The sequence below is a fragment of the Xenopus laevis genome, chromosome 4S, assembly GCF_017654675.1.
Source record: "Xenopus laevis strain J_2021 chromosome 4S, Xenopus_laevis_v10.1, whole genome shotgun sequence".
Classification (NCBI taxonomy): Eukaryota; Metazoa; Chordata; class Amphibia; order Anura; family Pipidae; genus Xenopus; species Xenopus laevis.
In genome coordinates this window covers 119,022,065-119,039,179 of record NC_054378.1, presented here as the reverse complement: position 1 = coordinate 119,039,179, position 17,115 = coordinate 119,022,065, and positions in this window count along the sequence as shown.

The window sequence follows — 17,115 nt, the reverse complement described above, 5'->3', positions numbered from 1 at the left end:
GCTGCTTGAGTTCTGCATGGCTGGGAAGTAAGGCGGGGGCTCCCCCTGCTGTTCATAAGTATGATTGTTTCCCTGCAGAGCAGTTAGGGACCGTCTGACAATTCCTATCCACAGCAGTAAATGAAGGGAGCATTTCACTGCATACAGTCAGGTTTCTTATAAAAACGGTACACATTTTTTAATTAAAGAATATTGGAGATAGGTTTCTTTTTCATTAAAGAAAGTAAAAATGGGATTTTATTTTTTTGCCTTTACATGCCCTTTAACGTATAACGAACAGGGGTCATATCATAAATTAACGATAAATACAGTGCTAATTCCATATATTATTGCCCTTAGAACACATGGAAGGTTAAATACTGTATTAATTACATGTATAATACCTCCAGAACATGTTGCTGGATAAACACAGTGTTAATTCCATATACAATGCCCCCAAAACACACAAGCATACATACAGTGTTAATTCCAATGCCAATACATTGCTGCGGCCAGGATTTAAAAGTGCAGCAAGCCTTGGCTAAGCAAACCTTGGCTGTTGAACTGCACCTCCCAAAGACTGGGGACGGAGGCTTGGAGCTGTAATGTAGCATCCTAAAAGTTACCCATCTCCACCTTATGCAGTAAAGGGTTAAAATAGATGCAGTTGATGCCTACTCTTTGATGGAGCATCAGCCTGTAAAGTATACGGCAGGGAGAATTTCAGTTCATTTACTCGCTCAGCCTTGGATACAGAAGCATCATTGTCTTTATCCTAAAGGGCAACCATTCTCAACAGAGCAGTTTAATAACTCCTTAATTAAACCCCCAACACATTATATGCTAGGAATTTCCCAGTACAAACTTATATATCTATAGCTCTTTCCTGAATTTGATTTATCCTTGAGCCAACTCCCATCCATAGTTATACAGGAACGGCTACAGGCAGTGGTTGGAATAGAACCGGTGCTTTACTAATTGCACAGTACAGTCACTTTCTGTTTCTTCTGAGCTGAGGCTCTGTACCCATGAGTCCTCACCCTTGCACATTACAAGCACCTTCATCTGCAAAATAAAGTGGGTAGAGCCGTTTCATACAAGTCTGTTTGTGTGTCCCGTTTTCTGCATTGCAACAGCTGCTGTGAACGTCTGCACCAATGACATGTGCCATGACATGTGGGCATCAGGGCTGGATTTAAAGCTGGTGCACCCCTAGGCAGTTTCATGGGCTGGCACCGGGAAAAAAAACCTGGAGGGCGCCCTGCTCTTGCGGGCCCCAAAAGCCCAAACCCGCTCCTTGCGCAAATCTTCCTTCCAGGTCATAGCAAATACAAAGTGCTGGGGGTAGGGTGGCTCGGCGGTGGAACTAGGCAGGGGACCCGGGAGGGTCATCTACAGCAGCCCCGATGGTCCCGGGCCCTACAGTCCGACCCTGCCCCTAGGCCACTTGCACAACAGCCTCACCCCCCTGCTCAAGTCTCTCAGTGCCTTTCCCCCAATCGTCGGCACTGGGGACTAGTTGGGCAGGAGATTCAAACTACTGTCAATATCTCCCACCCAGTTGTCCCCATTCAGATAAGGCCATCGGGCTGCATGCCATCCCCCAAACTGCTGCCCTGAACCCAGCCTGTGGCCTGTCCACAAATCCGGGCCTCTAGTGTAGTTTACCTTCAGTTTACTCCTGCTGAATATAATATGGGGTTAGGGTTGCCACCTTTTCTGGCCTTACTAAATTCTTGCCATTTTTTCCTATTAATAACATTGGCATCAAGCATAATTTTTACCAGCCGGTAAAATACTGGCCAGGTGGCAACCGTATATAGGGTGTTTGCCCACTAGTTAGCCTGCGTGGCCTGTAGATTACTAAAGAAAATGTAAACATTAACTTAACAATCATAGATTTAAGATTAAGTAGGGAAACTTTTACCCCATATCTCTTCCAGACTGACCTTTAAACTGGGTATTCAGGACTATATAGAAAAGCATTGACATTCCTAATTGGGCATCAGCCTGGGTTCCCCTGGAGTTCTAGCCTCATAGTCTGAGTGCCAGTGCAGTATGTAGATGAACATTAACACCAGGGCCTGATGAGTCCACATGAGACTGAGATTGAAATGCACTTCCAATTGTACCCAGTGGCCCTGCCAAGGATGCTGATAGGCTGCAGGAATTAATTATATTAAAACAATAGCAGTGAGGCAAAGCTCCAATTGTAGGAGCTGGTATAATCCAAGTCAGATGGATACGTCTTTAAACTGTCATGTTACCAATTTATGGGCAGGAGCAGTGGGAGAAAGAGAAGACAGGGGCTGATAGTATAACTGCAATATTGTTTCCTGCAAAAGGACAGGTCTTTTCTCCTCCATTATCAGCAGGGGACTTTCAGGGTCAAGGAAACCCAGTGTGTGGAAGCTGCATTCTCTCATGCTAGAGGCACGGGATTCTCTTTAGTAAAGGAGACAATTGTAACACTTTCAGATTTTATATTTTTTGTTATTCTGCAGCAGCCTGGGCTAAGTGGTTTTTACTTGTGCTGGTAACTGCTTAGCCACTAAATTACCTACTAAGAAAAAAAAAAGGGGCTCATGTAACTGTGGGGGAAAGAGGTCCCTTTAGGGCCCTCTCCCCCTGGTAGGTATGTGCGTGGCTACAAGTATGTTTGCCCCCAGCTCCCCCTCGGGTAGGACAATAGGTAGCCACCTTTTGGTGGGAAAAAGGGGGGCAGGCTGGGGGGTGTGATCGGGGGTTTGGTGGGGGCTGAAAGTCTTCTTAAGGAGAGCCCAAGTTCAAGTCAGGTATACTCACTTTTGTCTCCCACCCTCCAACCCTAGGTAAAAGAAGGATTCGAAAGACAGTGCTCCAGGGGTTCCAGTAACCAATTGTCTGAGGTATCTGAGAGGCTGGGTTAGCGCCATTAATGCACATGATGGGGAACAGGATAATGGGCTAATGGTCGGTCACAGAGTGCGATTTGCCCCGGAATCTCTGCTCCCTGAAATTTTGTTACGGTATGGGCAGAGGCCCATGTTTGATGGTAGGAGCCGCAGCTGGGGGTCAGGGTGTACCTAGTCCTGTACAAATTTGTTAAATAAAGAATGTGACCACAGATTTTTGCCACTATACAAGTCTCTGTGTCATTATTATGGTTGTATTGAGACAAACTGAAAAGGGGTTGGGTGATCCGTTGCCTATGTATTTGAGCAGTAAAATTCCAGTCTTTTGTGAGTATCCTCTTAATACTGAGCATCATGTCACAGAACTGAAACCAGTTGAAACCATATTATTTTAAACACCCACAACATTTAAATACTAAAAACTGAGACAACTGAGTCACACCCCTGAGCTGCACTTATTACACCCCCTTTTGCCAATACCCGAGCCTTTTTCAGTTTTGCCCTTTCCCTTGGAGGTCTGCGATTTGAGATTGGACTCCCTAAATTGGGATGGTAATGGATTGATTTGAGCAATGTTGATGGAAGACATTTATTTATACACAGGTAAGATCTCAGTACATGCCAGCATTCCTATTATTTCTGAAGTGAAATTTAAAAAAAACCTTACGCTACATGTGGGGTTTTTCTACGGCAGAAATACACAACGATTATATCCATGCAGGTTTTGCATTCAGCCGATTCTTCAAACTGTTGAAAACAACAAGTCGGAAGGATGCGTTCAGTCCAAAATAAAAGACTAAAGAAAACAAAGGCATTTCCAGAAGGATTAACCAGGCTTCCCACTGCAAATGGAGTATAAAGTATACAAAGCATTTGTTACACAACAACCACAAAGATGAGAAATCAAGAAGCCCTATACACACACCCACTGTACAGACATAATAAAAGTACTGGCCTATATAAAGAAGATACTGTATATAACTACAAGCTTGTCATGGCTGGAGTTAGGCGAAAAGGTTACCCTCACAATGAAGAAAAGCTATAGCCCCTTATCTGAAAGAAAACAAAATGAATTATATTAGGGATGTCCAACAGGTGGGCCTCTAGCTTTGTGACTACACACATCCCACACTTTATTGCATGAAACCTGTCCATGTGATGTGTCATGGAGGCACCCATAGGTAATACAAAAAAATACAAGCAAGGGCTAAATAGAGAATATATTTTATAATAGACTCACATAAAAACATTGTGTGCCTGCGTGTGGCCTCTCTGCCCCTAATGCATTATATTGTATTATGAAATCACAGACAGTACATTGACTAGAGAGGCTTGAGAGAAGATAATAATTATTAAAACAGGGAAGAGGCCACTGGTAGAGCCAAAACAATACAGCTACATAGCAAAGCAATTTCCAAAATCCTTTCTACAGGTGGCCATAGACGTAGACATCCGCTCGTTTGTCGCCAAACAAGAGGATCTCTCCCCGATATGCCCACATTGAAGTGGCCGATATTGGCCTGATCCGATCGTGGGTACTAGGTACCAACGGTCAGATCATAATGGATCCGATACAGGCGGTCGGATCGCGGGACAGCATACACGCATAGATGTGGTCGCAGGATTTTTAACCTGCCTGATCGAGATCTAGCCGACTTTCGGACAGATATGGATAGGGGAAGCCCGTCGGATGGCCCCACACATAGGCCAATAAGCTGCCAACTCGGTTTGTCAGCAGCTTTTATCGGCCTGTGAATGGGCGCCTTACCATCCAGATGCAGGCAGGATGAAAGAGTACTTGGAACAGGCCCGAATTTGTGGGAAGGCCAGAAAGGCCCGGGCCTAGGGTGGCAGGATTTTAGGGGCAGCATAACACCCAGCCAAATCCTCATTTGTTTCAAACCACTGTGTATGTGCAAGAGATTTGATCATTTTTAAAATTTCTCACGTGCAATCTCCAGTGCTCCGGACGCAACACAGGAAATTTGTGCATGTGCACACATGAAGGGGAAGGGGTGGGGTGTCCGCTATGTAAATACGGCCCTGGGGGGGATACAGTTTTACTGTACCGGGACCCTTTGCATTAGTGGAGTCTTCTTCTCTTATATTTGGGCACAGGAAAACATCTGCAAGTCTTGGAGAACACAGGCTGATAAAAAAGTGTATTTCTACATTTAGTCAGGTGGACATTGATTAGTCTGCAGAAATTTTAAGCACCCAGGTCAGCTCCTGCATAAAGAAAAAAAACCCTGACATACATTTAGGGCAGTTGGTAACGGGGAGATTTTTTTACTTTGCTGCACAACCTATATGAACAATATTAATTACCAAGGTCCATGATAACTATTATAATTTGTTATTTAAAATATCATAATATACAAATAATGTCAATTAAACCTCCATAACCATCCTTGTCTTGTTTTTTCTCATTACCATTAGTCTACCATCATGTGAGTTTGTGATTCTTTTCCCAGTCCCTTAGATCCTCCTTTTGTTCAGGAATTCCCAGTGTATCTCACCTTCCCCGACTACTGCCCCATGTTCTTATCATACTACTTGCTGCCCTTACCAACCTTATCTTGTGTTCAACCTAGGAAATCCCTTAAGGTCCCCATAGACGCAAAGATTCCTCGATTTTTTGGCCGACATCTGTCAGGAAATTGAACGGCCAGGATAAAAAACTTTGTCGTTCCCAGTGCAATGAATCTATATTTGCAGGGCCAAGCAGGCAGCTCCCCGCAGTTTTTCTGGCAAATTGGTCTTTTTAGTTGATCTCACGATGAGGATCGGATATTTTAAAAATCGAATCAATGGTCAATTTTAGTCTTCCTTTTGCTCACATTTTGAAGGTTTCTCAATTATCCTGTAACACCACATTCTCTCCCCCAAAAGATCTGCATGACTACCTCCTGTCTGGTTTTAATCTACAACACTCTGCCAAGATTGCACTAACATATCCTATCACTTGCTCCCTGCTAACTTCAAGGTACAGGTCAATATCTTTAATTTGCAGCTCAGATTATCACTTCTATTACAAACACATTTTGGGTTTTTATCTTTGTGACTCAGCCCTAGCTAGTTATTTTTTATCATCTGAAACGTAATGTAATCTTTTCTCCTGCATTACTTCTTTTTGTTCTGTTAGTTTATCCTGAGGTACAGTCATGGGTTCATTGCTTCTGTGTATCTTTACCTTGGATATCAAAACATGACCTCATGGTTCTTCTTTTCTTATCTTTGTTCCAGCCGATTAATTCTGATTTTATAGGCACAATATGTAAAGCCAAACACTTCTCAAGTCAACTGTATCCCCAGTGGTGTTATCTCCACCATAATTAAAGCTTATGCCACATGGGGTAAAAACTTCACCTGTTGAAAACGCAGGCTGAGAATCAGCCCCTACATAGGATAGCCACCAGCCTTTTGCCTGCACCCGGAACCATTGCATCCAGATGCAGGCACACATGGTGAATTTCGATGCCAAGATGCAAAATTGTTTTTCAGCAGGCAGAGTTTCAGCCATGTGCGGCATAATCCTAAAAGTTTGAGCATTTGGACATTTTCTTTATGACCCTCCTTACCTCTTAACTTCTGTGGTTCATTCATAGGTAGAATTTGTGGCACAATTTTTGTCTTGATAAAACACTTATGATGGTCTGAAACGTTGCCGATTATTTGGGTCAGAACCCATGTTTCAATAAAGGCATTTTTAAGAAAAGAAACTCGTGATGGTGCTGTCCATGATACAAAATTTGCTGTAACAAGTTGAAGGTGGAAACTGTTGGATGTGCACCAGATTCAAGCAATTAAGAGGGTACAAGTACTGACTAATGAACCTGTAGAATTTGTGGCACAGCCTGTTCCTTTTGGGGCATCCATGGCTATGGTATAAAAGGAAAAATTAGTTGTCTCATTAAAGAACAACAACCCAGTTTGCATTTGATACAATGCCCCACTTATGATTGCTTTCGAAACTAAGGGCTGTTGGTCTTAATGGAGAACTAACGCTTAACTAAAGAAGTAGCTAGAAATGTTATACATTATGTTTTGGGCTTCTGTACCAGCCCAAGGCAACCACAGTCCTTTAGCAGATCTGTGTCTCCAAAGATGCCCCAGTAGCTCCCCATCTTCTTTTCTGCTGATTCACTGCACATGCTCTGTGCTGCTGTCACTTACTGAGCTTAGGGACCCACTCACAATATACAGTACACATAGAATAGAAATGGCACAATATAAGGCTGATTAGTAATTAATACAGATAATTACTACATGGCAGCACAGAAACCAGTGCAATTAGCATCAGAATTTAATAATCAGCAAACCTGTAGCATCAGCTTATATTACAGGGGAAGCTCATTTTCTGCTGGATAATTAGTGACGAGCCCTAAGCTTAGCTTCTCAACAGCCAATCAGAGCCCACTGAGCATGTGAGTGTCACAGACACTTTCCAAGATGGTGACCCCCTGTGACAAGTTTGAAGTCCTGGATCATTGCTGCTATTTTTTTTTTTTAATCATTTTTATTTATTTAGTAAAGATGCAGTGACAATGACAAAGAATAATCATTTAAATCCGTAACTTGGATAATGGGAGCAAACAGTAATTAATAACAATAAAACAATGGAGAATATGGAAATTAATTTCACTTGTTTAAGTAGAGTCATGTCTCAGAGTAGCACTTGTTTGAATAGCTTGTATTTTAGTCCTTGTATTTTAGTGAAGTTTTCTGCCCGATAGAAGCACCGGCCCGGGGTTACATGTAAGTCAATACAATCACTTGGGAGTGTGTAACATTTTGCACCCAAGTGCTAACAGACTTTCCTTCTCCTTTAAGTTGGGCATTTCTGACATGTTGTATTAGGAGTATAAGACTCCTAATTGAATTTGCTGCTTCTAGGAACAAACCCAACCTGATCTTTGTGTATTATGTGTGGGAAAAAGTAGTTAGTTCTATGGGCGAGAATTTTCCCTAATAACTTAATTTCTGTATTAAATACAGAAATAGGTCAGTATTTTTTGAGAGTTTCAGGATGGAGTTAGCCCTCATTTTTAAGAGTATTCAACATAGAAGTCAGATAGGAGCATGGTTCCTGGAGAAATGCCTTGTAATATTCAAGTTGACCAAAGACACAAAGATTTAAACATACGAATCTCCATTTCGTACGATTTTTGGGTCGTGTGTAGAGTGTCCCGACATTTTTCGTGCCATGTCGATCAGTCATTCAGACTAGGGATGTAGCGAACAGTTCGCCTGCGAACTTGTTCGCGCGAACTTCGACCGTTCGCGTCCGCCTAATGTTCGCGAACGTTTGGGAACGTTCGCAATTTGAGTTCGCGGCCATTCGACCGCTAAAATCGAACGATTTCCATTCGTTCGAACGATTTCCATTCGTTCGAACGATTAAAATCCCTCGACCGTTCGATTCGAATGAAAATCCTTCGATCGAACGATGAAAATCCTTCAAACGTTCGAATCGAACGAAAAATCCTTCGAACGTTCGCGAACACCAAAACGGCGGTTCGCTACATCCCTAATTCAGACGATCAGACAGGTTAGAAGATTTCAGTCGGATACCGATAATATCTCTGCATGTATTGCCGATCTGACAATATCAGTGGGAGACTGTCACCAGTCCATTTCGTACGATTTTTGGGTCGTGTGTGGAGTGTCCCAACATTTTTCGTGGCCATGGCGATCAGTCGTTCAGACGCTCGGACAGGTTAGAAGATTTCAGTCGGCTACCGATAATATCTCTGCATGTATTGCTGAGTGGGAGACTGTCACCAGCTTTTGTCGGACATAACTTTCGCCTGATTGCTGTCAGGGGCAGTAAAACGTCATCTGTTCTGGCAGGTCAGGAGATGGTACAGAACGATCGTCCTTCCGATATGAAGGTAAATCTGCACGTCTATGGTCACCTTAAGATAGCCCATCTAAACCTGGAGTTTGCTTTCTATCCAGGGTTCAGGGTTCTTAGTAGTGGTTTTCAGACATGGATTTTGGTTCAGACCCTACTTTAAGGTCCACGTTTTCATCAGGGCTCATAACTATGTAACAAATATTTAAAAACTTTGCTGTAGCAGCAAATCTCAAATACTGTCCAAAATATGTGTTTACCCTAAGCCACACTGTTAAGATGTCATTCCAGGAAAAAAAAGAGAGAAAATGTTCCCTAATTCTCTCTAATCTCGACATAACTGACATTCAGGCTGGGCATACCAGCCACTGCTGTGTGCCAGCCCCACAATTTGGGAACCACTGACTCAAGCCGAGCTGTTAAGCCATGTAGTGTCCAATACATGTTTGTCAATGAATAGGCAACACATATTATAGGGGTGCGCAAGGTGATTTACAAACTGCCATGCAACTTTTTTGATGGGTATAGATTTTATAGTTATGCTTCAGTCCTGCCAAGTGTTTGCCTTAAATATGAATTATCTAATATAGTAAAAGTTCCAGAATTATCATGCAGGCTAAGGGAAACTGAAAAGTCCCTTGTAGGAAGTTTTCCGGCTTTGCAGACTGCCACTTCTTGCACTGAGCCAAGAACTTTGCAGGAAGTAATGCTGCCATCTTCTGTTCATTTACAATTACTACTCTTGAATCTTACTTTGCTGGCATCTCAAAATACTTGAAACAGAATCACCAAAAACTGGCAACCTTAGATTTGTGGGAAGGCCACAAAGGCCTAGGGTGGCAAAGTTTAGGGACGGCATGCTCCCCACATATTACAGTAACAGGGAGCTGCACCAGGGACAGTGCCAGGTTTAACATCTCCTGCCCTGATGTGGCTCCTGTGTCTTCATGTAAAGTGACTTGTGGGTTGGGCGCAGTCCCCTATGGGTTCTTTCTTTCATGCGAGCACATGCCTGCATCTTTCAGTAAAAAGGGGCGTGAGGCTGGAAAGCAAACATCAGCCTAACTTTGAAATCCGGCCCTGGAAACCGGGACTCCCCAGGATCCCTCAAATTTACTTAAAAATAACAGCACATGTAGCCCTATTCTGCTACGGAAAGAAATCATTCACTACATCCTTCTTTTTGGTGCTGCAGGAGCTCTGTGTATCTGCTGTATGGAGGAAGCAGATACACAGTAATTTGGAATGCCTCTATCCAAGGTCAGGACAGACTGGGCTGTAATGCCCCTCTCTGGAAACTTTTCCACCATCACACACACATAGATAGATTTGATTTTCAGGACACTGTGCCTTTAAAACTTGCATAATACAGCCTGACAGCCAGGAGCAACTTCGTATAATGGTCTGAGCTGCTTCTGAGTCCTGAGAAGGACTCCCTTTGGCTTTCCGGGCCCTGAAATAAGCACCCTTTGTTCTTCAGAGCCCTGAGGCCCTGACAAGGACTCACTTTCCTTCCACACCCTAAACAGAGTGCACTTTTCTGGGTCACTGGAATCCCCCACTGACTTTCCACACACAGGAATATCTGGCATCTTCAGCACCAACTTTCTCTCACTCTCCCTGCTTCTCTACCAGCACTTCCTCTGCAGCACTTCCTTCCTGTCAGCTCACAGGGCTCCTCCCACTTCCTGCACACAAGCAGCACAAAGAATGGGACAGATACCGTAGTTACTGCCTTAAAACTAAAACATGTCATGTGCATTTTTAACCAGCAACATTTATTGGCTTATGCATTCAGAATTGTGCTTAATGGTCTTAAAGGAGAAGGAAACCTTTACCGGTACGGATCTACTGCGCATGCGCCGAATGTCACGAAGTTTTCTGATTTCACTTCATGACATTCGGCGCATGCGCAGTAGATCCGTACCGGTAAATGTTCCTACTGCGCATGCGCCAGAAGACGCCAGTCAAAGCAGGAAGAAGACGCGCGTGGGAGAAGATGGCGACTGTGAACTCCGTGGACAGGACCTCCGCAGAGCGGTGAGTAACAAGTTAGGGGCATTTGCCAAGGGGGACAGGTAGGCCAGGGGGAGGAGGGAGGGGGGGCAACACAGGGGAGGGGTTTTGCGCCCAGGGGGTTTCCTTCTCCTTTAATGTCGATGAGATCGAAACCATAAATAGAGCTCTGTCTCTATAACTCTGGAGTTGCCTGAGGAACCTACAAACATATAGTTACATAGTTACATAGTTAATTCAGGTTAAAAAAAGACAAAGTCCATCGAGTTCAACCGCTCAAAATGAAAACCCAGCATCCATACACACACCCCTCCCTACTCTCACATAAATTCTATATACCCATATCTATACTAACTATAGAGCTTAGTATAACAATAGCCTTTAATATTATGTCTGTCCAAGAAATCATGCAAGACATTCTTATAGTCATTAACTGAATCATCATCACAACATCACCCAGCAGTGCATTCCACAACCTCACTGTCCTGACTGTGAAGAACCACCTACGTTGCTTCAAATGAAAGTTCTTTTCTTCTAGTCTGAAGGGGAGGCCTCTGGTACGGTGATCCACTTTATGGGTAAAAAGGTCCCCTGCTATTTGTCTATAATGTCCTCTAATGTACTTGTAAAGTCTAATCATGTCCCCTCGCAAGTGTTTCCAGAGAAAACAACCCCAACCTTGACAGTCTCCCCTCATAATTTTTAGTATCTTATAACTTTTAGTATCTTATAGAATCGCCAATTCTAAGCAACTTTTCAATTGGTCTTGATTATTTATTTATTTTTTATAGTTTTTTTTTAATTACTTGCCTTTTTCTTCTGACTCTTCCGGCCTTTCAAATGGGGGGTCACTGACTCCATCTACAAAACAAATACTCCATAAGGCTACAAATGTATTGTTATTGCCACTTTTTATTTCTCATCTTTATATTCAGGGCCACGTTTATTCATATTCCAGTCTCATATTCAAATCAATGCATGGTTGCTAGGATCATTTGGACCTAAATAACTCGAAAACCACAAATAATAAAAAATGAAAACCAATTGCAAATTGTCTCGGAATATAACTCTCTACATTATACTAAAAGTTAACTCAAATGTGAACAAACCCTTTAACTGTAACTGTATCCAATATGCCCTTTCATCTATGGTTCACCCAAACAACCAGCCCAGCTGACATTCCATTGTGCCCCATGTCTTTTTTTGGCTAATGTTTCTTTTCTTAGGAAAATATTACTTTTTTTTCCAACCATGTTTAGTTTTGCCTCTCTGACAAGCACAACGCAATTACAACACCTGCCATATAAACCGCGTCATTCACAGCTCGTGCCCTTGCTATAGACAAACATATTTTTTTAGGCCTTCTGGAAAAAAATGAGTCAAAAATAGAAATTTTTCTTGAGTCCAGGTTCCACCTCTTCTTTTAATTCTTGCCAAGAGTGTCTCTCGCAGCTTGTGTTTATAAGTGGCTGCGTACAGCTAGAGGTTAAAGGATGAGATCCTGTGCCGATGGAGCCCCCGTCTTCTTTCTAGTGAGTAATGGATTTTTGTCATGCCGAAAAAGGTTGTATGGGGTCATTGGTTCTAATAAAAGATCCATCACCCATCAGCTCAGGATCCCAATGCAGAGAGACATCCGACTGGGGACCTTTATACACGTTGATAACAAACATATGTATTTTGGCAAGGACTTGCCATATTATCACAGAGGGAGACTTTAACCCAACACATTTTGCACCCATCTGGCGCCATGATAACAGATTTATAATCGCAAATCTCCTACAGCTCCGACAAGGAACAATAAAAAGTGCCCATATGGGCAAATCTGTAACTTTTGAATCCTGGCACAATATCTGACATGGCAATCCCTCTTGATTACTCCTTTAATGCAACTTCATAAACCATCCAGACTTGATCTGGCAACGGTAATATCACATCAAAGAAAAATTAGCTCTGGCTTTTATAGCATTACAGCATGCCGAGAGACGCACAAATAGGATTTGATTGCTGGCAGATTATGGCGAATCTTGTTTGCATTACGAGTACAGTTATTAGGTGTATGGAGCAAAGCATATTTATTATTAGCATCCCGTTTCATCTGGATCTTCCCAGCTATTCACTATGAACGGCTCTGGTAACTTTCTAAGACTAAGTACTCTTATAGGGCATTGTTTCTTAGCTTAGGGCAAGTCATTAGACTGTCTCCTTGAGTTTGGCAAAAATATACATCTGAAAAATCCCTTACAATGATCTGGAATGCACATGCACCATATAGCTTGTAGAACAGTCCAGGCCTAAATAAAGGGCAACTATAGACTATTGTTGCCCTGCACATATACTAATACATAGGATGTTTTATTCTTATCCTTTTATACGTATATCTTTTTCTATATAGGATATGGGGCTGTTCCCAGGGCCAGATTTCTTCCACGCCCGCCCCTAGGCCGCGCGGTCCGACCAGGCGGCCGCGCGGTCCTAGCGCCCGCCTTCCCAGCGCGCCGGTGAAAAAACGCCGGCGCAGCTGGTGTAGTTGAATGGGGACGCGAACGTCCCCATAATGCGGCATGCCGCCCCTATTTTTTGCCGCCCTAGGCCCGGGCCTATGCGGCCTTGCCGCAAATCCGGGCCTGGCTATTCCTGCTGAATTGTGCTTAGAACAGGGGAATATCTGTGATGATGTGATGTTGTGGTATCTCTCTGAACAGACTATGAGCAAACAGGGCAGCAGCAATAGCAGACTTGGACAGGGAGAGCCACGAGAGCCGGGGCCCACTGGGTTTTTTCGCAGGTGTCCTGCCGGCCCAGTCCAACCCTGCAGGTGTAATTTGTCAGTCTGCACCTCTGGGTCACACAAGCCAGACTACCAGTGCTGCTCCGTACTTATGAGTTATCAGGCCCCTCATGCCAGTGGATCCCAATCATTAGCCTACTGGTCAGGCCTCTGATCTGCACCAGCCATGCCCCAATTATTTTGTATTTCGCCCTTGATTTCACTCAAGCCCCACCGACTACCCTTGCCTGTTTTGACGACCTTGAATATTACCTTTCCAGCTCAGGTCCCCACTTGTCAGCCCATTCACCACTAAAGAGCTGCCATATTTTTGTGATATAAGGACGTACTTCCCAACATTTTGGAAATAGAGCTTGGTTAATTTTTTTTACCAATCCCCTTTTTGTGTCCACACCCCCTAATTACCATGTACATTTTACAAAATTTGGCAGATTATAAAAGTTTTAACACATTTCTGTGGTTTCTATGTGTTATTACAGTTTTGCTAATGAAGATGAATTGCCCTTTAAGATGCTTATCTTAAATTGTTACAATTGTTTCTCTGCTTATCTTAAATTGTCACAATTGTTTCTTTGCTTATCTTAAATTATTATAAATGTATCTAAGTGCACCTGCCATGTATTCTGGGCTCTCTGCCAAAAGCCAATTAAGTTTTAGAAACTTCTTCTGGCTGTTCAGTGCAGGAGATCAAAGAGAAAGTCAGGACATTATAGTAACAATCTGGGACTGCAGGTTGAGCTGTCAAAAAAAAAAAGGAGCGCTCTGTTATGCAAAAGGGGTGGAGCCATGTCATGCGATGGCCAAAAGGCCAAAAAAAAGGTAAGTTTTGAGTGAATTGGTGGTGGGCCAAGGGCTTTTTTTAAGGGTATTACAAATTTCCCCGGAAACTACATTGCCGGTAAATTTGTAATACCGGTCTTGGCAGGTGTTTTATCTGCTAGGCCGGTAAAATACTGGCTGGGTGGCAACCCTATATGTAAGGAGTTGCAGAAATATTGGGAATGGGCTTGTTACAGTGAGAGCTGTGGAAGATGTGGATTTTTCTCCCTGAATCAGTGGTACATGCTGATACATTAGATAGGTATAAGAAGGGGTTGGATGGTGTTTAGCAAGTGAGGGAATACAGGGTTATGGGATATAGCTCATAGTACAGATCCTGAGCAGGGCCGCTCCTGCCATGAGGTAAGGTGAAGACCCTAGCAAACAAATTGATGAAACTGCAAACTCAAAAACCACAAATAATAAAAAATGAAATCCAATTGCAAATTGTCTCAGAATATCCCTCTCTACGTCATACTAAAAGTTAATTTAAAAGGGAACAACCCCTTTAAATGTAGGTACCAGTTACACTGAAAGCATCCGGCGTTTGCAGCTGAATTCTGGGAAAGAGTCTTGCCTCCATTTTTTTACACTTTTTTTACACTTGTTTGGTAAATAAATCCTAACATCATTTAGAAATTGCAAAATCCTTAATTTTAGTTAATTACCTGCCACTATAAAAAAAAGTTCCAAAGCCTTATTCTCTACAAGACATCATAACATTCACAGAACAAAGATATTTACATAGGTCTCTTTCCATGATGAGCTCATTCTGTAGACGCAAGGATCGACAGCCAATGAAAACATGTTTTTGTCAGTGGCTGAGAATCTGAAATAAAAAACAGCTGGGAAAGGGTTTTTTTTTTTTTTTCAATTTTCCTTTTTTTTTTGAAGACATAAGGAAACTACTTTGAACTATGTGGACAATGTTGTTTAAGCCCAAACAGATGTGGCTTAATCTTGTTGCTGATCCTAAAGGAGATTTTTTTTTTACCTTCAGCTCCATGCTTACATTTATTAATAACGACTTTCAGATGCGTATATAATATTATTTGCTTCAGTCAGACTATCACCTCAGAGCATAGATCATATACATAATATAAACTGAAGACAACATGAACATGAATATCTGGCAAGGGTTCCTTACTGCACCTAACAGACTGAAAGCATATGGTTCCTATACCAGTGAAACTGCACCCACTTGTCCAAAAGGGAATGAACCTGTAGCTGCTGATGCTAAGCTCTCAGCAGACACAGAATGGACCTTAGGCCTGAGTCTAACATCTAAAGGCCTCATACAGGGGCTGATAAAAGCTGCCGACAGACCGAGTCGGCAGCTTATTGGCCTGTTTGTGGGGCCATCCAATGGCCGTCCCCGATCGATATCTGTCCGAGAGTCGGGCAGATGCTGATCGGGCAAGGTAAAAAATCCCATCAGATTGTGGCCGCATCTTTTCGTTGATGCGGTCCCGCAATCCGACCACCCATATGGGCTCCATTCTGATCCGATCGTTAGGCCCCAAGGCCCTCGATCGTATCAGCCCGATATTGCCCACCTCAATGTGGGCATATCTGGAAGAGATCTGCTCAGGGTCGGACTGGGGGGTCCGGGGCCCACCGGGACTGGTGTCCAGGGCCCCCCTCTGGCCCCAGCTACCTACTTGTTAGGCGAATCCTTGCTCGGCGCCCAGGTGGCGCGTCGCGCATGCGCAAACGGCGCGCATGTGCAAACGGAAACGGCGCGCATGCGCAAACGGCGCTGCTATGCGCCGAAATTTTTTTTATTATTTTTTTAAAAACTGTTTGGGAGAGGGGGACTGGCCCGGCGGGGCCCACTAGGGTCGGGGCCCACCAGGTATTTTCCCGGTATCCCGCCGGGCCAGTCCGACACTGGATCTGCTTATTTGGCAACATCTCCAAATGAGCGGATATCCCTGTGCATGGCCACCTTTAGGCTGGACATCTTGGGTTACTAACAGCTTCACAGAACTATCTGCAGGACTTGGCATTTCCCCTTGTGTAAAGTTGGCCACACACAGGTTGCACCAGATGTAGATGTGATCTTGTTAAAGTTCTTTAAACTATGACATCAGATACTGGTGAATAAAAGACAGGCACTTGAACAAAGAAAAGGAGTTTATAGTTCAGCATTAAACCCTCCGGAAAAAGACACTGATGGCGGATCAGCTGTAGGCAGCGTAGGTGGAGGAGCCCCAATGGGACCAGGAAACTGGGAGGCCAGGGGAGTGAGGGTGAGCGTTGGTAAGTCTTGGGTGCTGGGGGAGATTTTCCACTTGAGGTCAGTTCTCATGGGCAACATAATGGACTTTACTAGGGTAATAAATGCTCTGTCTCAGCTAACATGGAATGGCTGTGGAATGCTTACCAAGCGACAGACTTCAAGCCCTGGTATAAATGGCACCCAAGAGGTTTATTGGATTTCTCTGCAGGTCTGCGTCCCAGATGATATTGTTTTTTGTTTCCTGCCCTACATGCCCATCCAACACAGCTGTGGAGGGTGACTGGCACGGCAGGCAGATGCTACACAATCGTTCTAAGTTTATATTAATTATATGCTTTGTTAATAAAGCTGTGGTCGTTTACATCTCAGATCAGTGGTATTCTTGTTTTATTCGTGTATTAAGGAGGGCGGTGGCCAAGTGTAAAGGGATTGGTTGGGCCAGACAGTACCAGTCATGCAGCTGCTAAGGCAAATAAAACCAAATACTTGCAAAATGCATGTATGGTGGGAGACAAAT